The sequence below is a fragment of the Staurois parvus genome, unplaced genomic scaffold (assembly GCF_062004578.1).
Source record: "Staurois parvus isolate SC_StPar_1 unplaced genomic scaffold, SC_StPar_1.0 ptg000430l, whole genome shotgun sequence".
NCBI classification, from domain to species: domain Eukaryota; kingdom Metazoa; phylum Chordata; class Amphibia; order Anura; family Ranidae; genus Staurois; species Staurois parvus.
Genome location: NW_028318226.1, coordinates 1,263,030 through 1,273,683, shown reverse-complemented (window position 1 = coordinate 1,273,683; position 10,654 = coordinate 1,263,030).

Genomic DNA, 10,654 nt, shown 5'->3' with positions numbered 1-10,654 from the left:
CTGTCTCAATAAGATGGATCATTTTATGCCTGTTAAGGGGGTACCTTCTGCTGAAAAAACTGCAGAGTTGATGGTTTGAGAAGTCTCTCGTGAGCACCATGGCAGGCTAGCGCCTTACACCAAAGAAAGGCTTTTTGCTGCCCAAGTGGCATTGATAAATCTCTTGTCACTACTCACCTGCAAAAAAAAACAGAATTAAAAGAGCAGCATAGACATTACAACCCAGAGCATTATCTTCACAGAGATGATCTTCCAGCAAATCGATAGCATATAACAACCTACAATCCTGATGGATAGTGTTTAGAGTCAATAACTATTTTTGCTACTGAATTGCCTAGAGGCCAAAAAGTACTACGACACCCCTAATGGGCAAAAATTTAAGCAAGTGCAAATGTAAGAATATTTTAAATAGATACAACGGTCAATTTTGACAGACCGTCATCTTCCAGAGCCCTGAAATAAAACAAAGCTATATCCTATCGATAATAAATCCTAGCTAGACAATATGTATATATTTTCTACTTAGCAGCACCATTCCTTGATTGAGGGAAAAGAATATATTGCAATATCATTACATTTTCTTTTCAATGTATATTTATGCATCTACATTTTAGTCATTGAATCTGAAAGCCCAAAGTCCAATATGCCTTAGGTAGTTGTTTTTTTTCTACTTTTTTTTTTGGTTCAGGAACAAGGGCAGAGAATCCCCTCTGCGGGATTCAGTAGAAGCAACAGGGAATTGCCAGGTGTCAGTTGCTCCCTGCTTTGGGCAACAGATCAGTTCCTAAAGCAATTTCGTCTAAAACCTATAACTCTCTCCTGTTGGCAGTAGACGGGGTAATCTAGCACCCAGGGCAAGGATCCAGAATTGTGCCCACTTCCCCCATTGTTGATACATGGCATAGAATGGGTATACCACTGTGCGTTCATTCTTTGCCCCTTGTTTCACTGTGCCCAGGCCAGCTGTCCCTTCTGCCCTCCCTTTATCCCAGCCTTGCCTGTAGGATGCAGCTGCAGGTAAAGAACTTTGTCTAGCTCAGCTGTAAAACTGAAGATGTAGGATCTGAATAATTTTGCCATCTGTACCCCAGATATTTTCAGACCAAACCTAATGCAGCCTTTTCAATGATTACTCGGTCTTTATAGATAGCTCAATTAATTTCTATTGTCCAGAAATCTCTCCCAAAATTCAGGGAACTGTGGACTCCTGCAGGGCTTTAGGATGTTTAAGTACTCCTATATACTTTCTTTGCAACAACCCTGGGGACACTCTTCCACCTCTTCCATGCCATGCATGTGCATGTTTGGGTAATCATACGCATACTCCCATGCAACTCTTTTCTGTGCTACTCTCTGTAGACGGGACAGTCAAGGTGTTTGTTATTTCACCTTTCCCTGACAGGATGCAGGGAATTTGTTTTTGAGTACCCTGTATGCCAAGCGCTAGCCTGTGTCCAGGAACAGGGTGTTGACAGGTCAACTCCACACTCTTCATAGGATTGTTCAAAGCATAGTCTCTGGGCACTCAATAGCAACTGTTTGGCAAACTCCTTCTTTTCTGCTACCTCCAGATCAGTGGCGCTGTCATGCTTTTCTCCTTCTGGTACTGGTGAATCTTTATCTCTCACATTCGCTCAGTCCCACTTTGGAGGATGCCCACTCTCCAACCTCCTCTTCCAGTGACTCAGGCTCAACCCTAAACTTTGGTGACCCTGGATCCATCTCCTCATCACTACATTCCCCAACAGGATCACCTTGTTGGACTGCAATATGCAGTTCCTCTGGTACACTGGTGCCATCAGCCGTCGACCTCTCCTTTACAGTCCAAGACACCACATTGTTACTGTGGGTAGATGTGGGTAGGTCTTCATTGTTCATGGGGAATCTCCACCCGCGACTACAGGTGTAACCAATAGTCTTCATTCCCTGCCCCGAAGATGCATTGGCTGCTTCCCACTGGGCAGTGGTGGGAGTATTGGAAGCCTCATGCCTCACTGCAGTTGGGCAAGTAAACTCAGATGCTTCCATACAACAGCCAGTGTCTCAGTCGACTCTCAATATACTTGGTGGTAAATTGCTTGGTAAGGAGCCCTACAGAGCCTCTCCACAATGCGTAAAGTGGCTCCAGGCCTTTTTCACAGCCGTGAACTTCTTACAATGTCCGCATAGTATTCCTAGGTGCTCATACCCCTTCACTGTGAGCCTTCTACTATGTTCATGCTCTAGGGTTATTTTGTTTCAACTGTGTTTGTGTGAAAGCTATTTGCTACAATGTAGGTTAATTGTACTATGTCCTTGGTTGACCTGCTGAACTGGTAGTTCCTGGTGGACAGGTTTTCCTGCTCTTTTCAGGAAGGTTAACATCCCCTACAGGTCGAACCATATAAATAGGGTCTCATTAATGTCCACTGAAGTCACCTAGGGGAAAGACTTCCAAAATGTAACTGTTATGCTATTGGTCTGTACTACATCTTGGGTGGTGCCCTGTCAGGGTGTGAGATGGGGAAACAGCTCTCATTGTTTGAATACTGCTTGTGTGGAGTAAATTACATGTTTTGACTGACATTCTGCAGTTTAGCCACAAGATGTCACTATTTTTCTAACACAGACTCTGATGACATCCAGATGTGAAAGCAACCCTCCGTAACCAGAGCTGCAGCTAAGTGAAGCTGATGAGATTGCTGCCAGGAAGCTGATGAGATTGCTGCCAGGAATGCTGATGAGATTGCTGCCAGGAATGCTGATGAAAGCAGAGGAACTAAGCAAGATATACGGCGAGACCGCATGCTTGTTGGAGAGACATTTGTTCTGTTCAGAGTCACCAGCGGATACAAAGCAGACCCGGGTTGGTAAGATCGTGCACGCACCTCCGTAACCAGAGCTGCAGCTAAGTGAAGCTGATGAGATTGCTGCCAGGAAGCTGATGAGATTGCTGCCAGGAATGCTGATGAGATTGCTGCCAGGAATGCTGATGAAAGCAGAGGAACTAAGCAAGATATACGGCAAGACCGCATGCTTGTTGGAGAGACATTTGTTCTGTTCAGAGTCACCAGCGGATACAAAGCAGACCCGGGTTGGTAAGATCGTGCACGCACCTCATTTCAGTGTTGGTGCTTTGAGACTGAGTCCAGGCCTATAGCTAGTTAGTTAGGGTCTCTGTGTCAGGCCACAAGTGTTGTTACTGATCATTGGAAGGACTCCACAACTTAAAGTGACATTTCACATTGGAGAGCTGATAAAATCTCACAAACTCAAGCCAGACTGGCGTTTTGTTCAGAAGGAATACTCAGGCACGTGCTACAGGACCAGTTATGGGAGAGGAAATACTGTAGATTTGTGTAAGATTGTAAGCTGTTGTGCTGCACCGCAGGCTAGCCCATACCATACACCCATACACTGACTCCTGCTCTTTTAGGGTAATAACAGGTAAGCTGTGGCAGCTTAGTTGTGCCCTCCAGTAGGTAAATTACTTCACTTTCTACCTTCATCCATCAGAAGGTGCTGTGCAGCACAAGGGTCTCAGCCTTTGGGCTGGGTGTATGTAAATTTATTGTATGTTTCCAGCATTTGTGGTTGTGTTTATTTGCCACATCTAAGTAAAATTCTGTTGTGGCAAAAGCTGGTGTTGTGGTTGCTTTCCTCGTTCGTGACTTCACGGTATCCTGGGGAGCCCACCCCGGTACACGGCTTGCAAGGGTTCCAAGTGGGGTCTGGAACCTTTGAACTTATATCAATTGTGCTAACTTAAGCTGGAGCCTGTTATGGATTGTTGCTACCTCTGGTGGATTAATGCCAAACATGGACTCTTGCCTTGAGAAGGACTCTCTATGGACGACTTAACCATCTGCCCAAAGTATGACTACCTCACGAGGCGCTATTCAGGGGCACTATTAATTTGTTATCTTTAACTACCTCAGTAAAATATTCTGTTTGTTCATCTAATCTACCTGGTCTGAAGTCTCTCAAGGGGTGTATGTAAGGCTCCATGCACACTGGCTGCTTCTACAGGAGCTTTGTGTTTTCCTGTAGACATAGTTCAGTGTTATCCTATGAGTCCATGTGTTATCCTATCAGTCCATGCACATTAGGACAATTAGGCATATTTTAATATTTTGAGGCAGGAAAAAAACCTTCCATTTCAGCTGGGTAGACTCCTTCATCAGAGAAAGTTAACTTTTCGCTTCCCACTGCCAAATGCATCTTGCTCTGGCAGCTATTTCCTCAGACAAACTTCCATTTTCACAGTAAATAAGCCCCACAGCAACCCTCTCCTGCCTGTGCATGAACCATTCAGTCCACAGAACACCCTAAATTCTCAATCTTCTTGTTGGTTGCTATGGGCGCCAGGGTCATTGGTAAAAACTGGTTCTTCCCTAATAGTACAGAGGCTAAACACTACCACAAGCACCAGTTCATGCTCACCGGCTGTAATAACACAGTCTAGGGGTTGTCTTTTTAATACTTACTGCATGGAAAACTTTAAACAGTAGAGGGGTTAGGGCATGGGATACTCCAATAAAAAACAGCAACAACAATGAGAGGACAATTTCCTCTCCAATCTCTCTGAAGGTAATTGGGACTTAGAACAGCCTAAAGCCTTACAGCTGTAGATCATAAGGCAATTATTTTTGGCATCTGCTACCTTGTGCCATTGCACAACTGTTGGTACCCAGTGTGATTTCCATAACACTTCACAGTAATGGGGGAACACTCTTCTCTAGGTTGACACTGCAGGATTCTGCTGAGGACAGGGCAATGGCCAAATATTTTAAGCAACAGACAGCATGGATTCATGAAAGACAGACATCAAACAAATATGATTTCTTTTTATGAGGAGGTGAGCAAAACCTTGGACAGAGGGGTGGCAGTGGACATGGTATACTTGGATTTTGCAAAAGCGTTTGACACAGTTCCCCACACATGGCTAATGTGTAAGGTAAAGTCTACGGGCTTGGAAAAATCCATATGTAAATGGATAGAAAACTGGCTAAAAGATCGTATTTAAAGAGTAGTGGTTAATGATTCATACTCTGAATGATCTAGGGTTGTCAGTGGTGTACCCCAAGGTTCAGTGTTGGGACCCTTACTTTTTAATATATTTATAAACGATATAGGGTCTGGGATTAAAAATACAGTTTCAGTATTTGCAGATGACACCAAGTTGTGCAGTGGAATAATGTCCTTACAGGATGTCTTCAACTTACAAGCCAACCTCAATGCATTGTTAAATTGCTCAACTATGTGGCAAATGAGATTTAATGTTGATAAATGTAAGGTTATGCACTTGGGGGCTAAGATTATGCATGCATCATACATACTAGGGGGAGTACAACTAGGGGGATTCAATGGTGGAGAAGGATCTGGGGGTTCTGGTAGATCACAAGCTTAATAATGGCATGCAATTGCCAAGCTGCGGTTTCTAAAGCGAACAAATCCTCTCTTGTATTAAAAGAGGTATAGACTCCAAAGAGAGAGATATCATTTTACCCCTGTACAAATCATTAGTAACACCTCATCTGGAATATGCAGGTCAGTTTCGGGCACCAATTCACAAAAAGAACATTGGGGAACTGGAGAAAGTACAGAGAAGAGCAACCAAATTGATAAGAGGCATGGAGGAGCTCAGCTATGAGGAAAGATGAGAGGAACTGAATTTATTCTCTTGAGAAGAGGAGATTAAGGGGGATATGACCACCATTTATAAATACATCAGTGGTTCATACAGTGAACTCGGTGTAGAGTTATTCACCCTGAGGTCATCACAGAGGCCAAGGGGACACTCTTTACATCTGGAGGAAAAGAAATGTAATCTCCAAACACGGAAAGGTTTCTTCACAGTGAGAGCTGTGGAAATGTGGAATAGACTCCCTCAAAAGTTGGTTCTGGACAGCTCCATGGATTGCTTTAAAAAAGGCCTGTATTCTTTCCTAGATACACAGAATATAACTGGATACTAACATTTGTAGGTAAAGTTGATCCAGGCAATATCCAATTGCCTCTCAGGGAATCAGGAAGGAATTTTTTTCCCCTGCAGGGGCAAATTGGATTATGCTTTGCTGGGGTTTTTTTGCCTTCCTCTGGATCAACTGAGTATAGGATTATAACGGTTTTTTTTTAATGGTTGAACTGGATGGATTTTTGTCTTTTTTTACAGCCAGACTAACTATGTAACTATGTACTCTGAGACCCAATGAGAGCTGCCTCAGTCCACAGCTAACACTGGCACTTACACCCCAAAAGCACACAGTCACCAGGAATCAATTCAGGGTCATTACTCTCAAGTCCCCAGGACAGCTGACACCATCCAGTCCAGTGAGGGAGGCAATCCTTCTTCAGGCCAGATTCCTTGTGGTGGAGTCCTACAACCAGGTCCTCAGTAGATCAATCTAGGCTGTCTGCCCTGACAGCTACGCTGTCCATGAGTTGCCTTAGGACAGCAGCCCCTGAGGCTTTGGAACGCAACTGGGGGAGAAGGAACAATATCTCCAGGGCTTTAGACTGTCACCTATTTATCACCTCCTAGACACTCCTTTTTGGGGATTGGCCAGAACATTATAAACATTCAGGCTGATCTGACTCCCTCCCTGTTTTCTGGAAGCTTCCTCCAGAGGCAGGGGGAAGAAATCAAACTCCCAGTGTATGAAACCCTGAACAGGCTAGAACAAACAACCACTGCTCCCTGGACTACAGAAAGAGACAAAAACTAAATATGCCTAGCATCCTATGCTAGAATGATGCTACATCTGTAAGCTAGAACCAAGTTGAGGGAAGCCCTTGCTTAGCTGCTTGGCAATGAATAAGAGTGAAGGAAACACTGGCTGCAGCTGCTCTCTGTAGCTGCTGCCCTGTGGTGATGAACTGGTTAACAACTATTTCAGCAAAAAGAAGAAGCTGCTAAGAAGAAAGGAAATTTCCAGGAGGAAAGTGCTGCATTTTCCAGGCTGTACAGGACACCACTTCCCCTTGCACATTGCTGTCCAGTGTGCACCACTGCTGCATCGGTGGCGTGAGCAGGATCCAGAGTGCTGAGTTTGGGGGTGCTGAAAGACAGAGTCACCTGGGTGCAGAGCAGAGAATGGACTAATCATGGTGTGACTGGATGGTGAGCAGCAATATTACTGGGAGCTGTTGCTGTGGGGATTTACTCATTGCTGCTCCAAAACTGAGCCCTATAGGAACTGGCCATACATCTGGCCAATGGCTTCCACTGCTGTCTCAGCCAATGAGGAGAAGGAGTTCCAGGATATCCGAGACTCTAGTGCACATCTCTGGACCGAGAGGGGCCTTAGGAGACTATTGGGGGGGGGGGGAGATGCACAGAAAATATTTTTTTTTACCTTCATGCATAGAATGCATGAAGGTAATAAACCTTGAGGCTTTACAACCACATTAATGTGTATAGGCAATGTTTATTGTTGACTTTGCTGATTTATGAATTAATTCCAGTCAAGTAGTACATAACTCTATTCTAAATTACTTTGGCATAGTTATTACATTGTCTTGCAGACTACATTTGTATCTATGTACTGTATGTGCTTTTATGCTCAAACCATCATTTATTCTAACCTGTACCAATACATTGAGCTAATTTACCACTAAACAGTCTTGTGTCTATTTCTTGGTACTAACTCACAGCTACCTTAAAGGGATCCAACCAGTTGTGTAAGAAGGGCTGAGGTTGTTTTTGGAGTCAAGTCACAGAGCAGAGAGCCCAAATTACCAACTGGCTCCTTGGTGGGTAGTGCTACAATAGTTAATGGGTGTAATGGGATAAATTATTAGGGTCCTATTTAAGGTTAGGCTGGAAACTTCCATTTTGCCCTGACCTGTACAAATGCCTTGTGAGCTGTGATGAGAGAAAGAGAGAGAGGGAGACATACAGGGACCAAGCGTGCTTACGGAGATAAGCTCTCTTCCTGAGGCATCACCTAGGCAACAAAGGCCTGTATAACCGTATTAAGGATACAAGGATGTTTTCTGTGATGAAACGTTATTTAGATATACAAATGTTCATTATAACACTCATATTGAGAGGAATATTTGCTAGTCAGGTTAAGGGTTTCCTTGCTGCTTTCAATTTAAATTTAGCTTAGGAATGTAACCAAGGAGAATGACGGCAGTTATATTGTTATTAGAATTTATTAAACTGGACCTTTCAGTCATTTTACTAGAATGTATCAATAAATTCCTGACTTGTCAAAGCAGCAGCACAATTTAAAGCGGAACTAAATGTAAATAGTTAAAAAATGTGACCAGTTAGGCTTTTTATTGCAGAAGCAACATTGCATGAAGCACTTCCTCTGTGAATTTACATTCCAGCACACTGCCAGTATGCTGGGAAGGCTGCACTCTTGTGCATGTACAGAAGTGACATCATCCAATGCTGGCCAATCAAAATTCCCAAGACCAAGATCCGGAAGAAGCCAGAGAGAAGATGCCTCACAGGCGCTGAACCTTTGGAAGTAAGGTAAGTATGTGTGGAAGGAGTGGAACATCCATGGCAGCAGGCGAGTGTGACATCTTGTCAGACTGTATGGTCATAACAAGGAACATGTTTTGATTCCTGTGGAAGAGAGCCTTGAAGATGGGGTTAGTCCTTATATAGCAGTATTGATAGGGTGGGAAGCTACTGTGGAGACTGGGTTGTGGTTTGTGCCTAAGAAAAGACTTGTCCTATGCCATTACAGCCTCAGTAAAACCCTGGTGCTGATGTGCTTGCCCTGCAGCCAGGTAACACCAATCATCTTTCCCTAGGCATGCTGTGGAAAATGTTGTGCCTTCCTGTTGAGGTTCTCCTAGGCTGTGAGGAGCCCCGGAACTTATTAACACGCTGCGAAGAGGATGAAGCATGGGAAGAGGTTCCATGTGGAAAGGGTATAGTGGCCTGGTTGCTGGTGAGGAACCCCTTTGGCTCTCCTAGCCCCAGTTGGCATTGGCTGGCAGGATGGTAGTCATGGGAAGACTCCACAACCATCATGTGACTTGAGTCAGCTCACTGAGAGCCCAAACGAATGTAGCCAGAGGAATTGCAACCACTCCCACTGAGTGTGGCAGAGCAAGCTCCAAGTGTATCAGTAAACTCAGCTGCTATACCACAGAGAGAACCACAAAAGAACATGAAAATGGTACCAGAGAGGGATGCAGGGAAGATACAGGTACCTGCAGAGGTGGCTTGATATAAGGGATGCTTCCTCCTGGTAGGACAGATAGCTGTTGTAAAAGTAATTCAGGAGCTGGTGGAATTAGAATTGAACCACAAGAATGACACTGTTCTCTGGTTGTTACCTGGAGCACTGTGGACTGCGGTAGTACATTTAGTGAAAGGGGAGCATACCTGAGTAGACGAATTCCCAGCTATCTTTAGAACTCCAGTGCCCTCTTGAGTCTTGAGGAGTCCAATGTTGTAGTGGAGACTGTGGATCTGTTCCTAGCCTGAAGGGTGTGTTGAGTAGGTTCAGCGTGGTGTGGCAGGCAATAAGCACACAGGGTCTTGATTTGCTAAAGACGATGTATTGTAAAAGTAATTCAACAGTACAATCAGGCCCAGCAGGGATGCTCAGGAACACTTACAACAATGCAGCATAGAAACAGCGGTATATAGACTCAGTATTGCTGACAACATCTGCCACGAGCAACAGAGTGTGGCCTGGCCAGTCCAACCCAAAGGTGAAGATTCCTGAGAAGGAAGACCCTGTCCTTGCTCTCTCCCTACTCCATCGGAACCTTTCCCCTCCACTATTGCCGTCTCTGATTGATAGGGATCTTGTCTTTATGCTAGCCACTTGCATAATCCAAGATGGCCACCAGAGTAATATGGGACAAGAGCATCCAACCATATCACTGTTCCGTGTGACCGAGGAAGTCATAGAGAAACCCAGTTTCCCTGTATGTCATCCCCTCTGAATTACTGCTGTGGTTCCGTGCCACCTGCAGTGGAGAATACAGAGTGCACTTGCCTACACCCCCCTTCTTTGACAGATGCTGTCCTAGGCATCAAACAAAACAGAACAATACATCAAAAGCAACAACATAGATACGGTTATTGCATGAAAACTTCAAACAACATAATCAGAATACTTTGCAGGAAGTTGCTCATGGTTAGACTGAATTGGGGTGGTAGGCCTCATCACAGTCCTCAGCTTCTTCCTGGGACTCCAAAGCCCCAGGTGGCTGGGGGTCAGTAGTGTCAGCAGCCACCCTACCACCTCAGAAGAGTCCAGGGAGTCAATGGGGCTGGCAGCCTCTTGAGGAGAAGTTGCTGAACTGTCCACAGGCACAGTGTTGAGGCTTTTTTCTTCAAAATCCACAGGGGCTGGTGGCTTTAGCTCAAGGGGAGGGAGGTACCATTCAAAAGGGACTTCCTGTACTGGTGGGACGTTCATGTCCTCTTTGTATCCGGCAGGCTTGATGGAGCAATCCCCACTCAGTACGCATGGCCTCAATAGGTTGCACTAGAGCAGCCTTTTAAAAGGTGTAGGACCCTCTGAGACCACATTGTATACTGGAGTCTGAGGAAAAGGTTGCTTCTCCACCCAGTAAGGGGTGCACTCCCGTGAAGACTCCAGCTTACTGCCCACTTTGACATTTCGGGTTCTTTATCAACACCCAGTCCAGATGTTGGATATGATCCTTGAATGACTTAAAGAAGATTATG